We start from the raw sequence: 23,434 nt of genomic DNA, 5'->3' as shown, positions 1-23,434 counted from the left end.
CGGACGCCGCTCCTTGCGACCGTGCATTTGCGCGGCACTCAGACACCGCAAATCGTCACCAATGAAAAGGGAACTCCCTGCCGAGTTCAACGATACCTGACACAAGACTCCACGTCATACAGTTCATTAGCTGTGAAATGGGGCGTGGCTAAATTATAGGGGGCGGGTCAAACCATCATCAATTAAAAATGAAGACTCTGCTGAGTTCAATGATACCTCACACAAGGGTCTACCTTAAACGGTTCAAATGTTATGAAAGGGGGCGTGGCCTGAGTAAGTGGGCATGGTTAAAGTATAGGGCGTGGCACAGTATCACATGTAGACCACACATTATAAGTTTCATGTAAATCGGATGATGTTAGTCATATAATGCGCCAGCGGGGGGCGCTATGACCAAAACTCAAATTTGGCCTGTAGGTGTCCTCAGGCCTGGACCCTTGTCAATCGTGAGAAATTTTGGGGAGATACGACAACGTACACTCAAGTTACAACAACTTCTTTGTTCATCGCTAAACACTCAAAATGGCCGCCACGCCACGCCCACACCGTCAGACGAAAAGTTTTTCTTTTAATAACTTTTCATCTTTAAGGCCTTGGGATGATACAGACCAAGTTTGAAGTACATCGGATGAAATCTCTAGGAGGAGTTCGTTAAAGTATAGCACCTTGACTTTTAGGCCTACTTCCTGTTGCCACTAGGGGGCGCTATGACTTTAAGTAAATATCGGCCTTTATTTGTCCTCAGGGTTGGACTCTTATGAATCCTGAAAAGTTTCGAGCCAATCGGACAATGTACACTCAAGTTACAGCTACTTCCTGTTTATATGGCGAAACGCTCAAAATGGCCGCCCCGCCACGGCCACGCCCTATGACGAAAAGTTTTTCTTTTAACAACTTTTCATCTTTAATGTCTTAAGATGGCACAGACCGAATTTGATCAGATGAAATCTCTAGGAGGAGTTCGTTAAAGTACGACGTGGAAATGGCCAAAATCGCACTAATTTCGAACTTTGAAATCAAAATGGCGGACTTCCTGTTGGGTTTAGGGTATGACTTCAATGACGTTGTTTGTACATCTTGACATGATACATATGTGTACCAAGTTCCGTGAGTCTACGTTAAACGCACTGCAGGGGCTCAATTTCTTTAACTTTGTAGGGGGCGCTAGCGAGACGTTTTGCGCGCCTATTCCCGAAACCCTTAAAATACGTAAATTTTCACCAGACTTCATGCGACCGCCAAATTTGGTGAGTTTTTGAATATGTTAAGCCCCTCAAAAAGCCAATTTATCTAGTGTAATAATAATAATAATTCCTTCAGTTTCAAAAGGGCCTTCGCCGCTGTCGGCACTCGGGCCCTAACAAGTGCGTCTTCAGCTGCTTTTTAAAAGCTTCAACAGAGACTGCAGAACGTAAGACAGTTGGAAGAGCATTCCACAGGTTTGGAGCCACCGCTTCAAAGGAACGGTCACCTCTAGTTTTTAAACGGGTGCGTGGGACAACCAGTAGTCCCTGGTTAGAAGACCTGAGGGGCCTGTTCGTAGTGTACGAATGGAGCAGGTCCGAGATATACACTGGAGCCTGACCATGCAAAGCTTTATAAGTCAGAACCAAAACTTTAAATTTGATCCTGAAGTTAATCAGAAGCCAATGTAATGAGTATAAAATCGGAGTGATGTGCGGCATCCTGCTAGACCTGGTCAGCAGCCTTGCAGCAGAATTCTGGACTATTTGTAGACGGTCCTGGGACGATTTGCTGAGACAGGTGAAAATAGAGTTGCAGTAATCAAGCCGAGATGAAATAAAAGCATGAATGATCATCTCAAGCTCAGAATGTGAAACAGCTCCTCTAAGTTTGGCAATATTTCTTAATTGAAAGAAGCATGTGCAGGTCAGAGATTTAATATGTTGATCCAAGTACAGAGTATTATCAAATATAACACCAAGATTTTTCAGTTTGGACTGAACAGCTGAGGACAAGGAGCCCAGCAGCTGACTAATCTTGAAAGCTAAAGTGTCCGGAGCAACAATAAGGACTTCGGTCTTATTTTCATTAAGCTGTAGGAAGTTGTTTGCGAGCCAATCCTTGATCGAATTGAGACATTTAAGCAATTTCAACACTTTATCAGTCTCTTCTGGCTCAAAAGAGACATGTATACAGCTGGATGTCATCTGCATAGAAGTGATAAGAAATATCTCCAACTTGGCTTATAATATTTCCCAGGGGGAGCATGTACAATGCAAATAAAAGCGGACCTAACACAGAACCCTGCGGCACCCCACAGGAAAGGGCCGCAGTTTCTGAGGAATGGGGACCAAGAGACACAGAAAAACTTCTATCTGATAGATAGGAGGTGAACCAATCCAGGGCGCTTCCTGAGATACCAACCCAATTCTTCAGTCTGTTAAGCATGATGTTGTGATCCACTGTATCGAAAGCGGCACTAAGATCCAGCAACACCAAAACAGAGCATTGACCCTTGTCAGAGGACATTAATAAGTCGTTGGACACTCTAAGAAGAGCGGTTTCCGTTGAGTGTTTCTGACGGAAACCAGATTGAAATTTGTCCAAAATGTTGTGTGCATTCAGGACAGCAGTGAGCTGTTTAGCAAAAACTTTTTATAAAATGTTGGAGATGAAAGGCATTTTCGAAATGGGCCTGTAATTTGCCGGAAGTGATGTATCCAGGTTGGTTTTCTTTAGAAGTGGCTGAACACTTGCATGTTTAAAATATGAAGGGACACAACCAGATTGCAGAGAGCTGTTGAGTATAGCGAGAACCCAACTACTCACAGACCCAATAACATTTTTAAATAATGAAGTTGGTATAATATCTCCTGGGCTCGAGGAAGATTTCATGCTGCTAACCAGATCAGTGAGTTCTTGTAGCGAGATTGGAGCAAAATGGTTCATGATTGGTGGCCGGATTGAGTGAGCCAAAAGTGGAGTAGTCGAAGGGATAATGCCATTTCTGACATCATTAATTTTCTTTACAAAGAAGTTGAGAAAGTCACTGCAGTCCTTATTTGAAAAAAATGGCACTTCAGGGGGAGCAGGATTGACAATGTTGTTGATGGTTTCAAAAAGGACTTTAGGGTTTTGTTTACTGGAAGAAATAAGATTAGCAAAATAAGTTGTTCTCGCCTCCTTGACCATCATGTTGTATTCAGTTAAAAGGTCCTTGTAATTTAGCTGGTGAACGTGAAGCTTGGAGGATTTCCACTGTCGTTCCGCCCTCCGACATGTACGCCTGAAACAGCGTATGGAGTCACTAAGCCATGGGGATGAGTTGACGGTGGAAACACGACGCATTTGACATGGAGCCACTTTATCCAACACTGATATGCAATTTGTGTTGAATGAATGGACCAGATCGTTAATGTCAGCATGAGAGGACAGCGCTGCGCTTTGGACAAAAGCTGCAGTAAACTTCTCAGCTGAGGAGTGATTTAACATGCGAGAACATCTTACATTTTTACGGGGCAATACGTCTGGATTGAAAGACAAATTAAACAAAACACAATCATGGTCAGTGATATGGAGTTCTTCAGAGCAAACAGAGTCAATATTAAGACCAAGAGTAAAAACAAGGTCCAAAGTGTGACCCCCAATGTGTGTGGGACCAGAAACATGCTGGATAAAATTAAAAGCCTCAGTTACATTAAGAAAGTCAGCAGCTAAAGTGCAAGACAAGTCGTCTACATGAATATTAAAATCTCCAACCATAATAACTTTATCCAACATAATAATGGATGATAAAAAATCACTAAATTCAGACAAAAAAGAACTGTTAGAACCAGGCGGTCGATAAATTAAAATACAATAAAATGGATTACAACTACCAACTTTGGTAATCTGCAGTTCAAATGAGGAGAAAACTCTAGTGGGTACTGTCCGTCTTTGAAAGCAGCCTTTATATACCACCGCGAGCCCTCCACCACGACCAGAGGTCCTGGGAGTACTGATAAAACAACAGTCAGGTGGACAAAGTTCAATTAGAGGGCCGTATTCCAAGTTTTTCTGCCAAGTCTCTGTCAGGAACAAGAAATCAAGACACCTATTAATAAACAGATGATTCAGAATAAAAGATTTGTTTGTAATGGATCGAGCATTTATCAGCGCCATCTTGAGAGGCGTGGACCCACTGCTAGGTACAGCAGGGTCCCGGGCCAGGGGACGCAGATACCTTGGAAGTGATCTACCAGAGCGTTTCTTCAGGGTGGACGGCCTAATTGTTAAAAAGGTCTGTATGGGACGATAGAGTGGTGATTGTGTAATTGCCACTGATGGGCTATAGGGGGAGATGTCACTGCTGACAATGTCCTGAGAGAAAGAAGTGGTACTGAGAGAAGAAGAGTCTGCGAAGGGGGTGTGTGGTGTAAACAGTCATTCATGTACTAGTTACTTTAGTTACTCCGCTACATTCATCTGTTACAGCTTTAGTTACTAGTTACTTTAGTTACTCCGCTACATTCATCTGTTCCAGCTTTAGTTACTAGTTACTTTAGTTACTCCACTACATTCATCTGTTCCAGCTTTAGTTACTAGTTATTTTAGTTACTAGTTACTTTAGTTACTCCGCTACATTCATCTGTTCCAGCTTTAGTTACTAGTTACTTTAGTTACTCCGCTACATTCATCTGTTCCAGCTTTAGTTACTAGTTACTTTAGTTATTAGTTACTTTAGTTACTCCGCTACATTCATCTGTTCCAGCTTTAGTTACTAGTTACTTTAGTTACTACTTACTTTAGTTACTCCGCTACATTCATCTGTTCCAGCTTTAGTTACTAGTTACTTTAGTTACTCCGCTACATTCATCTGTTACAGCTTTAGTTACTAGTTACTTTAGTTACTCCGCTACATTCATCTGTTACAGCTTTAGTTACTAGTTATTTTAGTTACTCCGCTACATTCATCTGTTCCAGCTTTAGTTACTAGTTACTTTAGTTACTCCGCTACATTCATCTGTTCCAGCTTTAGTTACTAGTTACTTTAGTTATTAGTTACTTTAGTTACTCCGCTACATTCATCTGTTACAGCTTTAGTTACTAGTTACTTTAGTTACTCCACTACATTCATCTGTTCCAGCTTTAGTTACTAGTTATTTTAGTTACTAGTTACTTTAGTTACTCCGCTACATTCATCTGTTCCAGCTTTAGTTACTAGTTACTTTAGTTACTCCGCTACATTCATCTGTTCCAGCTTTAGTTACTAGTTACTTTAGTTACTCCGCTACATTCATCTGTTCCAGCTTTAGTTACTAGTTACTTTAGTTATTAGTTACTTTAGTTACTCTGCTACATTCATCTGTTCCAGCTTTAGTTACTAGTTACTTTAGTTATTAGTTACTTTAGTTACTCCGCTACATTCATCTGTTCCAGCTTTAGTTACTAGTTACTTTAGTTACTAGTTACTTTAGTTACTCCGCTACATTCATCTGTTACAGCTTTAGTTACTAGTTACTTTAGTTACTCCACTACATTCATCTGTTCCAGCTTTAGTTACTAGTTACTTTACACATTTAGATTACTGCTCAGTAAACACATGTAGTTTATAAATCTGATGTTTGATTCTAAAGTAAACTAGTCAACAATATAACGGCTACAAGTCCAGCTGACATGATCAGACCATTACACACACACCTGGTTGGATCCTTTAAACCAGGGGTCTTCAACAGGGGGTCCGGGACCCCTAGGGGGTCCTCAGAGTCAATGCAGGAGGGCCTCCAAATTATAGTACATTTTTGAATTTTTTTTCTCCAAAATTTTAAAGTCTTAACATGAATCCAACATATTATTAGCAAATATAAATCCCCAATGATGACAGGCTTACTGGCCCATATGTAAGGTGTCACTAAGGCAGCCATCCACAGATACAGTTCATCCTAAGTGTGTGTGTTTAACATTAAAACATAATTATAAAATCATGCCAACAATTATTAGGCTATTTTAATAGCTTAGTATTCTATGCAAAAATGTATAATGGTTTTAGGCTGCCTTACAAGTTATTGTAGGCCCAGTTTAACATGCAACTTTATTTTATACAATATATTTAGTAGGGGGTCCCTGCTCCGTCTCTCTCTCAGTTACGGGGTCCTTGATTTAAAAAACGTTGAAGACCCCTGCTCTAACCCTTCTACAATGGTTAATACTTTAACTACATTCTCCTGATGATACTTACACACTTTTACTGAAGTAACATTATCAGACACACACACACACACACACAGAGACACACACATACACACACACACACACACAGACACAGACACACACACACACACACACACACACACACACACACACACAGACAGACACACACACACACACACACACACACACAGACAGACACACACACAGACACACACACACACACACACACACACACACACACACAGACACACACACACACACACACACACAGACAGACACACACACAGACACACACACACACACACACACACACAGACACAGACACACACACACACACACAGACACACACACACACACACACACACACACACACACACACACACACACACACAGACACACACACACACACACACACACACACACACACACACACACACACAGACAGACACACACACGTACTGCAGGACTTTAACTTGTAACAGAGTATTATTACAGTGTGGTATTAGTACTTTGACTAATTTCCCACCGTTGTTCTGCTACACTAATCCTACTTCCTGGTCTGCTTCCTCGCGCTGAACACACAAACAGAAACACAAACAGTTTTAAACACGTCATATAGCGTGTCCGTTATTAAATAACTAATAATTATCTTAATATCTTAATAAATACCTTCTTCCTTGATTTTAGAGATCAGATGAAACAACCTGATGCTGCTCCGCTCCGAGTCCTGCGGCCGTGTACCGAAGCGTCACCATAGCAACGAGTCAGCCGCAGACCCAGACCTGCGTAGTTACAACATCCGGGGTGTGGGACGCGTCTCTGCCCGCCGCCATCTTGAGACGGAGTTTGAGCTGACTGGATTGAATTCTCCAGTGGAATGTGTTGTTTACCCTCCTCCTTATGCACTACAGAAATGCTCTACTGATTTTGGTTGTTTTTCTTGTGTAGCATAAAGAGACGACAGCTGCATGTTAAGCACTGACAATAAAAGACCCTTGAACCATATACAGTTTAAAACAGTTTAAATTATAAATAATTACATAAGAAAAAAGTTAGCACCAATCCCTGGATCACTTACCACTCAGTATGGACCGGAGGAACGATTCCAGCCACCAACTATCAGCATACATGTAAGGTCATGAGTAGACCACCAGGCGTCACTGTTGCTATGTCTATTACAGGGAGAGTTCAGCAATTCACTCTTTTTGTCCTTTTACAGGACACCATAGGTTTCCAGTTTGGTGCCTGTAGGTCGTTTTTTAAACTGTATTTTCCACTACTCTATAAAGGTAAGCAGCTTAAGCGGCACAGGTGGCCTAAATTATTGGAAGATATCCATTTAAAACCACCCGTTAAGTTAATTTGTTCACACATTGAGTTTATTTAAGCATCAAGCTACAGTTTGTGATGATAAGCAATGCAATTTAGATTAATTTATTTACTGATGTAAAAGTGTTTCAGTACACAACAACATCAGCATTTAAGTTGACATTTTATTTAATAATTCATAAACTGTGTATTATTTTCAAGTTTAGATTGTGTTGTGGCTAGGCCTGCACGATATTGAAAAAAAATTACATTGCAATATTTTTTTCCCTGCGATATATATTGGGATATAAAAAAAGATTAATAGCCCTATTTAGAAATACTGGGGTGATTTTGTAGGGGAGTGCATTTACATAGAAAATAAAAATGAAAAAGGAACTTTTATAACGTGAACCATTCTTTGTTGAACTTTAATCCTTTACAAACACCAAAGCAAGTAAGTGACTACTCTTCCGAAGAGATTTTGGAGAGGGACATTAGATGGTTAAATACACTGGTTGACTGACATGACACAATTGTATTCATATAATACTATCAACCCAGGCTAAAGTGAATGATAGTAATAAAGCATGCATAGTTTTGGATTTAATTCTAAGAAAGAAAGTGTATTTTGCAGTACTCCATAAAGGATGCTGAAGCCAGCATTCACTGTGAGACAATAAAAACCAGATAAAGGTCTCAGCCAGTGACGGACTGGTAATCTGGCATTTGGGAAGATGCCAGAGGGGGCCGGCCGGCCAATCAGAGAGCCGCGTGATTGTCACAGTGGCCCATATAATTTCTCTCGGCCCCCTTTCAAGCATCAATAATAAAGTTCTTTGGCCAAATGATAACCAAATTTGCCAACATTTTTCACACCTAGTAATAGTGTAATCTGATCAGTATATATACCACATATGAGTCTCTCGATATCATAGTCATGGTTACCCTCTACAGTCACAAACTTTTACATTAGTCTTTATTATTTTTTAGCAAAATGACTTATTCAGATCAGATGTTCAAAAACATAAACGTGCATGGTTTGAAATAAAACAAATCTACCTGCATTTCTTTTATTTGAATATTTGTTTGCAAAAGTTAAAATGTAGCAATGCCTTCTGGGAATTTCAAGACAGAATCGAGTAGACCGCGTCTGCGTCTTTATATATACGGTCTGCCTTAGAGTGGTTGTTGGAAGTTGAAAAGTTGGAAGCTATACTGTTGACAAAAAAATTTATCGAGGCATCAAGCGACACAAGGGCGAGGGGGGGGGGCAGAGAAAAAGAGAGAAATATAAGAGAGCACTGTTGGCTGACGTTGAAAAATGCTGCAAACTGACTGATTTGTTTTTAAAATCATGTGCAGCTTCAGCTAGCATGTTAGCGACACATCTGAGCCAGCACACCAGGGAGAAAGAGGAATATGAGGAAGAGGAAGAACAAAAGGAGCAAGAGGAGGATGAAGAGATAGACATGGATAACGAATCTATGGAACTAACCAACACAGAACAACCAGCCTGCTGTGGGTCTGAATGTGGATCACCAGAAGCAACAGAGATGGAGACCAATGCTGAAGGAGGGATTGTAGGTACTGTAAGTGTGGCTACTTCAGAAAATTATATTATTATGGAGCGGCTGGCTCTGATGATTTTTTTTTTTTTTTATATGTCTATGTTTTGGTGCAGTTGTTTATAGCATGGGAGTTTGCGTTCACCATTACTGGGGCTATCAAAAGTGTGTGTTCTTTTGTGCGTCAAAAGTTCTATCTGCCAATGTATGTCAGGTATCTGTTGGTTAGTTTCATGCCACCACTCTCTGTTGATGCAGATTGTACGGTGGCCCAGACGGTTCAAGAGAAATGCAAAAGCCACAACACAAATATGAGCGACAACAGAAGTGAGCGTCTACATTTGTGTTGTAGTGTTTACATTTGTGTTGACCCGGCTGGGCCACTGTAAGTTTTAGTTTGCTGTCATGAGTTTATAGACTGTTGTTCCTCCATAATTTAATAATGAACCTGTTGTTCTGTTTCTTCATCTTTTGGGGCTTCAGCCTTCCTGCAGTTTGGACTCTTTGGAGTCCTGTCAGTGTCTCCTGCTGCTGTGAAACTTTTCCCATCGTTGCAACGCCGTTATCGTTACTGAGCATGTAAAGTGGCGCGTTACTACAGTTTGGTTGAATGAAGTGCGAGGTGTCAGGCTTTGGCTACACATTAGCTGCCTGGAGAGAGCGGGGGTGGGGATGATGACACCGTTGCAAATGCGATGATGATTGGCCAGGTGGGCGGACGCCCTGCTCACGCTGTCTCACTGCACACTCTGACTACCACTAAACACAAGACAGCAACAATAGCAACGAGCCAGGGAAATTCAAAGGTAGCGTTCTCGAACTGGAAGTACCGGCACTACTTCTCGCTCATTGAAATTAAAGGCAAGAATGTTTATGTAAAATGCACGCTATGCCCGGAAAAAAGACTGTATCCACGTCTGCCTCAAGCAACTCGAATCTTATGAAGCACCTGACATCAACACCACACGTCTTGTTGCTGCTGCTAACCCAACCCCAAGCCCAAATGCAGCTAGCGTGAGCTCCAGCGAAGGAGACAGAGCCACTCTGTTAAAACAAGCTCGATTTTTCTGTATATAGTGTTTTTATTCTTCAGTCAGTTAATATAAACATCTTTGACGTTAAAGATGTTATAGAACGTAATAGCGTTATAGAACATAAAAAATAACGTCACAGTTACTTTGCTGAGTAACTAATTACTTTTACAATGTGGTAACTGAGTTACTAACTCAATTACTTTTTGGGAGAAGTAATTTGTAACTGTAACTAATTACTTTTTTAAAGTAAGATGACCAACACTGTTAGTGACTAAATATATCTAAATAAGCCACTGAGGGCGAACATGTTTTCTGGGCTAAAAATAAACCGATGTCCAGTGCGCTGGATAACTTTAGATTCGGTGATCCATTTATTCACATTTCTGTAAAACACATGTTCACTGTAATGTTCTTCTACGAGACAGAGATAAGAGTAAAGTTCTTGCATGGACCCCTATCAGCTGACTCACCCACTGTGGCCTGGCTGTGTGACCCCCTGGTCTAATGTCATGTACAGCAGGGTGATGTTAAGCATCCTCAGCAGCAATCACAGCCGTGGTCAGATCACCTTCCTCCGGCCGCTTTTCTTCATAGTTCACCATTTCTCTGTCTCATTTACAAATTTTGATAAAGTCTCCACACCTTGACATTTAGGGAGTAAAAAACTATCCATTGCTAGCGTTAGACTCACTTCTCTAATCCTAACAGCTCCAAATATTGAGCTCTTCTTCTTCTGTGTGAATACGTTACTGCGGAAGTGAGGTCAAAAGTTCAAAGTGTGCTGCACCCTTTGGCCAAATATGATCATCTGATTTTTTAGCCTAAAAATAACAAAAAAATTGTTTTATTAATGTATTTATTCATTTTTCAAATATAAATTATATTATTTACACATTAACGATTTTTCATTTATTTATAAATCAACCACAGCAATTTCTTGGGGGTGCTAAGGGGGTGCTATGGCAATCCTAGGGGTAGCTACAGCACCCCCTAGCCCCTCCCTGGTGCTGCCTATGTGTTCTCCAGTTGGAGTTTGATCAGATATGTGGCAAGTTTTCATTTTCATTGTAAGTATCATCAGGAAAATGTAGTTAAAGTATCAAAACATTTTAGAAAGTGTAAAGGATCCAAACAGTTTTGTGTGTCTACACACACACACACACACACACACACACACACACACACATTTTAGTTTACTATTTACTAGTTAATATTGAAGATCTACAGTTGTGTTTTGCTCAATATGAAATTAAGTGGCTGATCAGTTAAATATATATCCTCTGTCCCAGACGAAACCTAATATTTATGTGGAGGACACAAGATCATTTTATAATTATAATATGACCACGTGGTGAACATATGAACCTAACTCATATTTAGACATCTGACGTTAAAGATTTGTGTTGTTAAAAATGAGAGAAAAACAGAGAAAAGAAAAACAGACATAAGATCCTTTTTCAGTACACCAAAACAAGACAATTTGGTAACATCTTTATAAGAATGGGTGCTTATGGAAATACTAACGTCACTATGTCACAGGCAAAGGAGACAGAAAGACCTGAGGAACAGGGAGACCAGGGACAGTCAGCTGTAGAGTCTCAGGTAAGTGTGTTGAGCTCAGTTCATATTTTTAGAGGTGTGTGGCTGAGGTCAGGGTTAGCAGATGAGCTTTACCAGTGGCTCACTAATTTACATTATGATCAGCTAATTTAACAAGTGTACAAAAGCATTGAATTTCTTTTATATGGGGACACTTTTTCAAAATAAGTCATTATGTTTTAAGATATTTTTGTGGCTTGATTATAAACAACTTAAAAATAAATACATGGTTTTAAAGAAGAATATTTCGGTCAATTTAGTCAGCTTTTTTATTGAATCGAGAGAAACACTGAAAAGAAGGATAATGGTACAGTCTCCACGCTACACTAATGATGGTATTAAGGCTTTCCTCTGTGAACACATATTTTTATTTTTCAGACCGACAATACAGCGATCTCTGGTCTCAGGGGGACATGAGGGAGGGAAGCACGGTCATTCAAAAATACTACCGTGTTTCTACTGATGCAAAGCTTAATGCTAAATCGGTGAAGTATCCCTTTAGCATTAAAACATGATCTCAGTTATTATTTAAATGGCTAAGTCTTGTATGCATTAAAAAAGGTACACAATAGGCTTGTTCGAAATGAACTGCTCCTCGCCTGTAAAGTGGACGAGAGCAGGCGGGAGCAGCCGGGGGCTGTGACAAAAATCCGCTGTCAAGTAGGACAGTTTACAGACGATTCCAGCAGCCTTCAGGCTGAACAGGAAGTCACAGAAACACTGTGGTCCGATTCTGATTTAATAAAATGTTATCAGACCCATATATCAGCTTTTACACAGTCTCTTGCTACGTTTACGCCTCGTATCCACACTACTGCAACGTTTCCGAGCCCCTAAAACTAAAAACAGTGCTGCCCACGTTTGGGTTTGAAAACTCTGGGGTTGCTTTGTAGTCTGGACGGACACAAACGGAGACATTTGGAAACGGTGACGCACGTCAGCCAGTCTTATGATACACCTTTCCTAGTTTCTGGCTCCCAGACCATGGTCTGGAAGCAGCAGTATTGGCAACAGATGAAGCCACCGTGTCTTGAAAGCTTGATCAGTCCAGCATCATGATTCAGCCAGAGCTCTGTGTTGTGTTGAAGCCCAGAGCAGCAGCAGAGACCAGACTCTCCTGAACCTGAACCCAGCTGTGTGTCCATCAAGAGCCATCGGTCCATGGATCCATCTTTAGTGTTTAAAGGACAGCTTCCTGCAGAGACTCAGTAAGTCAACATAGTCCCAGCTTTAACATTGCATCATGTTCTGTACACGTTCTAACAATGTTGTTGTTGCATTCATCTATAGCATTTCGATGCCTGCTGGATCAAGTCATTATCAGCTCATTTCATACCTTTATATCCTGTAAAATACCTGCAGCACTACCAGTAATATCAGTCATATCACTGCAGACGGATGGAACTGTCAGCAGAAAGTTACACATTAAAGTGAGGGGACTCATCAGTGTTTGTTAAAGGGACAGTTGAGATGTTTTATCAGTGTTGTTGTCTGAGCTACTTCTCCATAGTCAGTGTGTTAGCTACAGTAGATTTCAGTTTGGTGAAGCAGGCAGGAGGACTGACACAGAAGCTAAGCAATGTCCTGCTGTGGACGGGGGCAGCAGCTAAACGCATTTCAGACCCCTAAAAACATCTGTATCAGTTTGGCTATGTTTAGAATATTTTCATCCCTTTACCTTGCTGTCAGACGGCCCTTTAGGACGGGGAACTAAAGCTGTTATCTCTGCTCTCTTCAAAGCCACCAGACTCTGATAAAAAACAGTCATGGGTGCGTGAATTTTGCATATTGCATCAATCAAGTAAAAAACGGTAGTAATCATGATTTTCTGTTTCAGTGGATGTTGAAGAAACAGGGAACAGAGGAGCTTCCTCTCCTCACACTGAAGGTACTTTAGCAACAGATTATTAAAGTGTGATTTTGATTTGTAACGTGTGTGTGTAAGATAACTGCCTTAAACGTTTATTTTATTCTTTTTAAAGATTTAAATATTTCTGATATGTTCATCAGATGTGCTGTGCAAAGCATTTGAAGTTTATCACATTTCTACCATCAGGGTTTCTGTGGGATCTTATAAAGTCTAAAAAAGTCTAGAATTTCAAAATCTAACTTTTAGGCCTTAAAAAGTCTTAAATTCACTGAAGTATTGTGTTCAAGGTTTTAAATCATTTTAAATGGGTCTTAAATTCTCTACGTCCATGTAACGCCTCTAATTCTCATTGAAATGTATTTTTTTTATTCTGTGGTTGTGTAGTTCTTTCGCTCATCCAAATATAATTTGCTGTATATGTACAGATGATTATTACTCCGTGGCGCTTTTAGTCAATTTTAATACATTTATTTACTATGCAAGTACTTTTGTGACTCTGCATTTCGTTGTACTTTTACGTCGTGATAAAGGTCTTAAATTGTATTCATAAAAGTCTTAAAAAGGTCTTTAAAAGTCTTAAATGTGACTTGGTAAAACCTGCAGAAACCCTGTACCAAGCTGTATTTGTTCTTGATCCTTCAGGTCTTTGCTAAATCAGCTCTAACAAAAAAGCATGTCTGAACCCTTCTAGCAGTTCAGGAGTTGATGAGTTGTGGTTCCTGATTATTTTGTCTATTCTCAATCAGCTGAATCTCAGAGGGGAGCAGGAAGACCAGCAGTCACCGCCCAGCATGGAGGTGTCATCAGCAAACCTCAGATTACAAACGTGAAGGCAGAGAATATAACGCTTAATGTCAAGAACACGTATGGTAATGTTTCCACTGAATTCATGAATGAAATAAAGCCTTATTTATGTTTAACTATGTACATGCTTAAATTTTATTTAACGAAATGCCTTCAATTATTTTGCATTTCTCAAGAGCTGTTGCATGTTTGTGTTTCAGTCATGTCTCCTGACAGGACAGATGAGATGAAAGCTGTTTCTCCCAAAACCGAAGGTATTGTGTGTGTGTGTCTGCTTATTAAACATAACTAGACTTAAGTACTACTGACAGAGCGAGTCTGAGAGGGAGGTGTGTGAATTTGAATGCAAATTGGATCAATCAAATAAAAACTGGATGGTAATAATTACATTATTTCTGTTTCAATGGATGCCAGTGATGTTGAAAAAACTAAAGGTATGCAAAAGATTATTAAAGTGGAATTTTGGTTTGTCGTGTGTATGGGTGTGTAAGAATTTTGTCTTAAATTTAAATATTTGAAAATTTTCTAAAGCCACTGTACGTCAGATGTGCTGTGCAAAGCATTTTAATGCAAAGGGCCTTTCTATTAGATGCAAATAAAATCTGTACAAATTGGGAACAATAAAGCCACTTGGAGTAGGTGGCTCAGTGTTAAGCTAACCGAGGATCAGCCATAAACTGTGTTGTACAGCGACAAGCAGCTTGACAGCTTCCTCAAGTTTAACCCAACTTAATGTATACATGTGTTGGGGACAAGCACTTGAGGTGAAACCAAATAGGCTTTCTCCAACAGACCTTGCATCTGTATCATACAAAGTGGCGTTTACAGGATGAATTCAATTACATTTTATTTATAGTATCAAATTATTACAAGAGTTATCTCAAGACACTTTACAGATAATTTATAAAGAGCCAACAATTTCCAACGAGCAAGCATTTCGGTGCATCAGTGGCGAGGAAAAACCTCCTGTTAGCCAGAAACCTCGGACAGACCCAGGCTCTTTGTGGGCGGCATCTGTTGCTGCCGGTTTGGACACAGACACCGATACAGATTTAGAGAAATATGATTGTTTGTAATTATAGAAGTTGGAATGATGAACAGTGGCAGTTATAGTAACAATAAAGATAGTGGAACTATGACTAAAAATAAAAGTTTTAGCAGTTCAGGGCGTTGCGGGGCGTAGCAGGGGTGTTACGGGGCACAGTAAGGCATAGCCAGGCGTAGGGGGGGCGTTGTTGAAATAGTAGGGCATAGCAGGGCATAGGGGGGCGTAGTAGGGCACAGCAGGGCATTGAGCAACACCACAGCGGCAGCTGCAACCATAATTTAAGTTCCACCTTAATCAAAGGAAAACTGCGAGGCGAGAAAACATAAGGACTCTTGGAAAGAAGCTCCCCAAAGGTAAGTTACAGTTTTTTACAATCACTTTGGCACTAATTTCAGAACCTTGATGTCATTTTTCAAAAACTCTAGACACAAAACTCACAACCAATGATCAAAATACACATTTTTCAATTGCTTGGATACAATACACATGAACCAAAGATCATTTGTTCATTTAACAAAGATCACCTGTTCAATATGACACAACTTAATATGAAAGTACTACTATTTCAAAAAGCAATTCACACATTACATTTCAGATGATTGTCTATTTATTTCATTACAATGGTCTAACTATCAATCGATACAACTACTCAAAATGATAAGTAACTGTTGCATTACTCTTAATGCATAGTTGTATGGAAACAGACAAACAATATTCCATGTTTAGATCATGAAGGTTTCAAGATAAGATTTATTGTCACCAATTAGTGTGGAGCATGAACCAATTAGACTACATTATCTATGGATGTAATATTTCATCATCATTCTTTACTGTAATGTACTACTGTTTATCAGACACTGTTTGGTCCCTATGGTCCCATGTACCACCTTTCAGACTATTTACAGTATTGACAGTACTGCACTGTATGCATGCAGGCCCTTGGAATTGCTTGTCCAATTCTGCCAACTTGTTACTGATGATATATATATATATATATATATATATACCGTATACTATATATACATATATACTCGTACCACATTGTTTGCCAAACCTGCAGCCAAATCCACAAGATAGAGTTGATGAATATGTAGAAGTACAGTAATCACTTCTTTGTTTTGCTTTTTACAGTACAAGCAAGTTGAGGAACACTGCATTTGATGCTTTACAGTACTGTCTTTTCTTTTCTATTTTGTAGCTAATTATTTTTGCTTTGATTCAAATGAACCTATGTTTTGATCGTACCGTATTGTTTTTCATCAATACATTTCAGGTTTTGTTCAATGATTCCACTGTGTCTGTAGTATTATCTCTACTACTGCAGTACTCTTACAGGGATGTATTTACATCTAGTCCCATAATGAAACATGTATCACCTATTTTGTACTACAATATTAAATGATTGTACGAACGATGACCCAGTGAAACTATGGGTAGCTTGTGTGTGGGTGATCTAAAGTAACGTGTCAATGGTATTTCACAATAAATTAGTTTTTTGAACCAATTATTGTGCAAGTGTAAGATTTATTTAAAGATATGAATGCACAATGCAATGTTTTGAACATTTGGACATCCTATGTTATGATGATCGTTTTGAGTTTGGTGTCTAGAGTTTTGAAAAATGACGTCAACATTCTGAAATTAGTAGCAAAGTGATTGTAAAAAACTGCACACAGCTGGAAAGAGAGAGGAGACCAGTGTATGAAAGAAAGCCCCCCGGCAGTCTGGACCTATAGCAGCATAACTATGAGCTGGTCCAAGGCAAAACTGAGCCAGCCAATAAAGCTCTGCATTCACACAAAATCCTACAATGCCGCACTTTCCTACTGTGTGTGTGTGTGTCTGTGTTTGTGTGTGTGTTTGTTTGTTTGTTTGTGTGTGTGTGTGTGTGTGTGTTTGTGTGTGTGTGTGTGTGTGTGTGTGTGTGTGTGTGTGTGTGTGTGTGTCTCTCTCTAGCTTGCTCCACCACATACATGGGCGTTCATTGAGCCTCCGTCTTAAACTCTGAAATTTCCACCAGCTGACAGTTTGTAACATAGAAATAAAATGGAATATTGATAATTGTATTTCTATAATTTGTAGCTCACTTGACCAGCTGACTTTTCTATTGGCTGTTGGAACAGGAGACGTCACTTGCGTTCTAAATCCAGCCTCTGGAGACTCGACCAGCTGACTTCTCTATTGGCTGTTGAAACAGGAAAAGTCTCTTGCGTTCTAAAACATCAGCTGGTTTGAGTCGAGCTGAGACAGGCCATTTCAGACTGCTGAAACTTTTCCTGCAACGTTTTAAAACGTTTTGTCTCGTTGTGAATTTTTGGTCTGAACTGGGCTTTATATTTACAAATTGATGCACTCTATGTCTACCAGAAAGGACAAGTTATCTGTTAGTAAGCTAAGGCACTTGCGGAAATAATACTGAAAAGCTTCCCAAGTTATTTACATTCCACTATAACACAAACTGCATCCTGTTGAAAAGCTTAATTTAACTTAGAGAAATACAGTTTGCCTAAAACTTACATTAGGATATTTAAATACTTGTGGCTGATGGCTCATCAGGGTTTGACATAAGCAACGGCCCAATGGCCCAGGTCCAGACAAAGCATGTCAGGCAAGTTGATTTGCCAGTCGCTGGTAAGACCGGAGCTGCTGCCCACTCTCCTCCTTCGCTGGGAGGGAAGCGGAGGGTCCGTGGGGTGCGCTAATAATTACTAGCTATGAGTAAGCTTCCAAAGTGCTGCGTCCAAATGCTATCGGAAACTTTACAATCAGTACAAAATGGACGCAGAAAATAGCCCAGTAAACATGGCTGGGAAATATTCAGGTTACTACAACATTAAAACAAAGAGTAAACACACTTGTTACCAGATGGCTGTTGCTTGAATGAAATAATTTTACTTTGTTATATCAGATTTGTATGTTTCATAATTTAAGAACAATAATTACTATATACCAAAACCATATCCCAAAACTTATCAATGATTGCTCTTTTTAAACCAAAATACACAATATTGATTCATGATAACAATCATCCAAATTGGGAGTTTACAAAAAGTGAGTGAAGGCAGCAGTGTAGCCATACTCTGGCCTTTCAACGTAAATTAAAACAAGCATTACTGTAGAATAACTATGATTTGTTAGAGGGCAAATCCAACTAAATTGACTGAACTCATATTTGTAGATGCAGAATAGTTTTTTTGATTGTTGTTTGGATGAATCGTGAATTAACAAGAATCAGTTTTTTCGGCAGGGCACAAAAACTTTGTAGGTCATCCCACCAAACAGCATTTTTATGTTTTTTACTAGCAAACAGCATTAACAAGAAGGAACCTTCAGGCAACACAAAGTCAATGGAGAACAGAGATTTTTTTCCCCTCCGATGGGATCAGGAATTAAATGCGCTCGGTCTTTATATAGTTCTACTCTTTACAGACACCGTATCATCTGGGTTAGTGAACAAACATTACAACATTAATGCAACAGACATAACATGATCAAATCTAACCTATGTCCTCAGATACTGATATTTCCTTCAACAATGTCACTAAATTCACCCCAACTAACTATGCACCTGAACAGTTTATGATGTTGTAATCCTGTACAATCAAAACTCCCAGTGTCCCACATTCCATGCTTTTATAAAAAAAGTGAACATATCAACAGGGCTACATCTGTAGACAAACAGCCTCATACTTTATATTTTTTATATTTGTGTTCAACACAGACGGGATGGTTCCGGTACCAAAGCCAGCACTGCACATCTCAAAATACCAAGAAAAGATTCAGCCAAACTTCATAGACCGTTACAAGCAACTACAAGAAGGGTTTACGGAGGTGAAACAACCTCTGGATAAGATGTACACACATCTGTCTGTCACAGCTGGGGGTGACGTACACATCAACACACAGCATGAGGTCAGGCAGATTGAAACAGTGAAGCCAGTCGATACAGAGACAACAATTAAGCCTTGTGACATGTTCAAACACCCCTCTGGAGAAGACAGACCCATAAGAACAGTGCTGACCAAGGGAATCGCAGGAATTGGAAAAAACATTTCTTGTGCACAAGTTTGTGTTCAACTGGTGTAAAAGAGAAACCAATCAAGATGTGCATCTCATTTTCCCCTTCACCTTCCGCGAGCTGAATTCATGGAAGGGAGTGAAGGTATGTTTGGCAGAGCTCATTCATAGATGTATCTGGGAGACCAAAGACATCAAAGAAGAAGCTCTCAATTACATCTTTACAGCTCTGCAGTCGACAGGAAACACCAACTTTGACAAGAGTGAATTCAAACTTCTGTTTGTTTTGGATGGACTGGATGAGAGCCGCCTTGATCTGGACTGCTCTACCAATGAAAACAAGGTAGTTGAAATTGATGTGACAGCGCCAACCTCAGTAGACAAGCTGCTGACAAACCTCATCAAGATGAAACTGCTTCCCTCTGCTCACATCTGGATAACCACACGACCTGCAGCAGCCAATCAAATCCATTCTGATTTTGTAGACATCACAACAGTGGTCAGAGGGTTCACCAACCCACCCCACAGAAGGAGGAGTACTTCAAGAAGAGGTTCAGAAATGAGGAGCAGGCCAGCAGAATCATCTCCCACATCAAGACATCACGAAGCCTTCACATCATGTGCCACATCCCAGTCTTCTGCTCGATCACTGCTACAGTTCTGGAGGAAGTGATGAAAACCAGAGAGGGAGGAGAGCTGCCCAAGACCCTGACTGAGATGTACGCACAATTCCTGCGGTTTCAGATTCATCAGACAAAAGAGAAGTATGACCAAAAAAAGTGCATTCAGTACATTGAGTCATTAGCAAAACTGGCTTACCATCAGTTGGAAAAGGGCAACCCGATCTTCTATGAGGAAGATCTCAAAGAGAGTGGCATTGATGTCAGTGGAGCTTCGAAGTGCTCAGACGTGTTCACAGCGATCTTCAAAGAGGAAATTCGGAAAAAGAATGACAAAAAAAGCTTTTGCTTCATCCATCTGAGTGTTCAAGAGTTTCTGGCTGCTCTTCATGTAGAGAGCGCAGTCATTAACAGAAAAAAGAATGTGATGTTTGGGCAAAGTTTGCTTGAACAAATGGTTGTCAGCAAAAAATCTGTGATGTCTAAGGTCCACAGGTTTGCTATTGACAAGGCCTTACAGAGTCCAAACGGACACCTGGACTTGTTCCTTCGCTTCCTCCTGGGTCTTTCCCTGCAGACCAATCAGGATCTCCTCAAAAACCTGCTGGCTCAGACAGGAAGAAGCTCACAGACCAATCAGGATACAGTTGAGTACATCAAGAAGAAGATTAGTGAGAATATGTCTGCAGAGAGAAGCATCAATCTGTTCCACTGTCTGAATGAACTGAATGATCGTTCTCTAGTGGAGGAGATCCAACGGTCTCTGAGTTTAGGAAGTCTCTCCATAGATAAATTGTCTCCTGCTCACTGGTCAGCTCTGGTCTTCATCTTACTGTCATCAGAAAATGATCTGGACGTGTTTGACCTGAAGAAATACTCTGCTTCAGAGGAAGCTCTTCTGATGCTGCTACCAGTGGTCAAAGTCTCTAAAAAAGCTCTGTAAGTTTACCGATAATTGAAGATAATAACTGTATCAGATGTGTAGGGTTGTTCTCAACTAATTAATGTTTTAGTTAACTGATAGTCAAGATTTAGCCAACAAATTGATTAGTTGATCAATTGAAAAACCTGCAAATTGTTTCTTCAGTTTCATTGTACCTCCACAGTTAATGCAGCCAAATGAAGAAAAAAAAGATCTGCCACTTTGTAGTTCATTTGAGGCTGAAATGAATGATTGGGATACAACAGATGTGACTATATTTTTTGAAATTTCCTTTAATAGTTTTGTGACTCCAGTAATATACACAATACAAGACATACATTTATATTTAGTTAGAATCATTAACTCAGTCTGGACAACCGTAGAAATGTGATGTGTTGTAGATCCATCCATCCATCTTCTTCCGCTTATCCGGTAACGGGTCGCGGGGGTAGCAGCTCCAGCAGGGGACCCCAAACTTCCCTTTCCCGAGCCACATTAACCAGCTCCGACTGGGGGATCCCGAGGCGTTCCCAGGCCAGGTTGGAGATATAATCCCTCCACCTAGTCCTGGGTCTTCCCTGAGGCCTCCTCCCAGCTGGACGTGCCTGGAAAACCTCCCTAGGGAGGCGCCCAGGAGGCATCCTTACCAGATGCCCGAACCACCTCAACTGGCTCCTTTCGACGCGAAGGAGCAGCGGCTCTACTCCGAGCTCCTCACGGATGACTGAGCTTCTCACCCTATCTCTAAGGGAGACGCCAGCCACCCTCCTGAGGAAACCCATTTCGGCCGCTTGTACCCTGGATCTCGTTCTTTCGGTCATGACCCAGCCTTCATGACCATAGGTGAGGGTAGGAACGAAAACTGACCGGTAGATTGAGAGCTTTGCCTTCTGGCTCAGCTCTCTTTTCGTCACAACGGTGCGATAAATTGAGTGTAATACCGCACCCGCTGCGCCGATTCTCCGACCAATCTCCCGCTCCATTGTTCCCTCACTCGCGAACAAGACTCCAAGGTACTTGAACTCCTTCACTTGGGGTAAAGACTCATTCCCTACCTGGAGAAGGCACTCCATCGGTTTCCTGCTGAGAACCATGGCCTCAGATTTAGAGGTGCTGATCCTCATCCCAGCCGCTTCACACTCGGCTGCGAACCGATCCAGTGAGTGCTGAAGGTCACAGGCCGACGATGCCATCAGGACCACATCATCTGCAAAAAGCAGCGATGAGATCCCCAGCTCACCAAACTGCAACCCCTCTCCACCCCGACTACGCCTCGATATCCTGTCCATAAATACTACAAACAGGATTGGTGACAAAGCGCAGCCCTGGCGGAGGCCAACTCTCACCTGAAACGAGTCCGACTTACTGCCGAGAACCCGGACACAGCTCTCGCTTTGGTCGTATAGAGATTGGATGGCCCTGAGAAGGGACCCCCTCACCCCATACTCCCGCAGCACCTCCCACAGTGTCTCCCGGGGGACCCGGTCATACGCCTTCTCCAGATCCACAAAGCACATGTAGACCGGTTGGGCATACTCCCAGGCTCCCTCCAGGATCCTTGCGAGAGTAAAGATCTGGTCCGTTGTTCCACGACCAGGACGGAATCCGCATTGTTCCTCTTCAACCTGAGGTTCGACTATCGACCGAACCCTCCTTTCCAGCACCTTGGAGTAGACTTTACCGGGGAGGCTGAGAAGTGTGATACCCCTGTAATTGGCACACACCCTCTGGTCCCCCTTTTTGAAAAGGGGAATCACCACCCCGGTCTGCCACTCCTTAGGCACCGTCCCCGACTTCCACGCAATGTTGAAGAGGCGTGTCAACCAAGACAACCCCTCCACACCCAGAGCTTTAAGCATTTCTGGACGGATCTCATCAATCCCTGGGGCTTTGCCACTGTGGAGTTGTTTAACTACCTCAGCAACTTCCACCAGGGAAATTGACGACAATCCCCCATCATCCTCCAGCTCTGCCTCTACCATAGAGGGCGTATTAGTCGGATTTAGGAGTTCCTCAAAGTGCTCCTTCCACCGCCCTATTACCTCCTCAGTTGAGGTCAGCAGCGTCCCATCCTTACTGTACACAGCTTGGATGGTTCCCCGCTTCCCCCTCCTGAGGTGGCGAACGGTTTTCCAGAAGCACCTTGGTGCCGACCGAAAGTCCTTCTCCATGTCTTCTCCGAACTTTTCCCACACCCGCTGCTTTGCCTCTTTCACGGCAGAGGCTGCAGCCCTTCGGGCCCTTCGGTACCTTGCAACTGCCTCCGGAGTCCCCTGGGATAACATATCCCAGAAAGACTCCTTCTTCAGTCGGACGGCTTCCCTGACCACCGGTGTCCACCACGGTGTTCGTGGGTTGCCGCCCCTTGAGGCACCTAAGACCCTAAGACCACAGCTCCCCGCCGCAGCTTCAGCAATGGAAACTTTGAACATTGTCCACTCGGGTTCAATGCCCCCAGCCTCCACAGGGATGCACGAAAAGCTCCGCCGGAGGT

The 23,434-nt window shown here is 41.4% G+C and overlaps 1 protein-coding gene, 1 long non-coding RNA gene and 1 pseudogene across 2 annotated transcripts in view; 2 read left to right on the top strand and 1 right to left on the bottom strand.

The window, feature by feature from the left end:
* dzank1 (double zinc ribbon and ankyrin repeat domains 1) overlaps positions 1-6,931 on the bottom strand; it is a 23,278-nt gene extending 16,347 nt beyond the window's left edge. Inside the window, exon 1 of the mRNA XM_031298561.2 lies at positions 6,831-6,931. The gene's annotated coding sequence lies outside the window, so the exon portion shown is untranslated. The remainder of the gene's footprint in view (positions 1-6,830) is intronic.
* LOC116048142 overlaps positions 1-23,434 on the top strand; it is a 568,688-nt pseudogene that overhangs the window by 519,690 nt on the left and 25,564 nt on the right.
* Positions 3,908-16,486, top strand: LOC118494912. The gene is made up of 3 exons (XR_004897120.1): positions 3,908-4,014; positions 7,689-7,693; positions 16,476-16,486. It is a non-coding gene; the product is annotated as an uncharacterized LOC118494912 (long non-coding RNA).

This window comes from Sander lucioperca, chromosome 4, assembly GCF_008315115.2.
Source record: "Sander lucioperca isolate FBNREF2018 chromosome 4, SLUC_FBN_1.2, whole genome shotgun sequence".
Classification (NCBI taxonomy): Eukaryota; Metazoa; Chordata; class Actinopteri; order Perciformes; family Percidae; genus Sander; species Sander lucioperca.
This window is presented reverse-complemented; position numbering and strand designations above follow the sequence as displayed.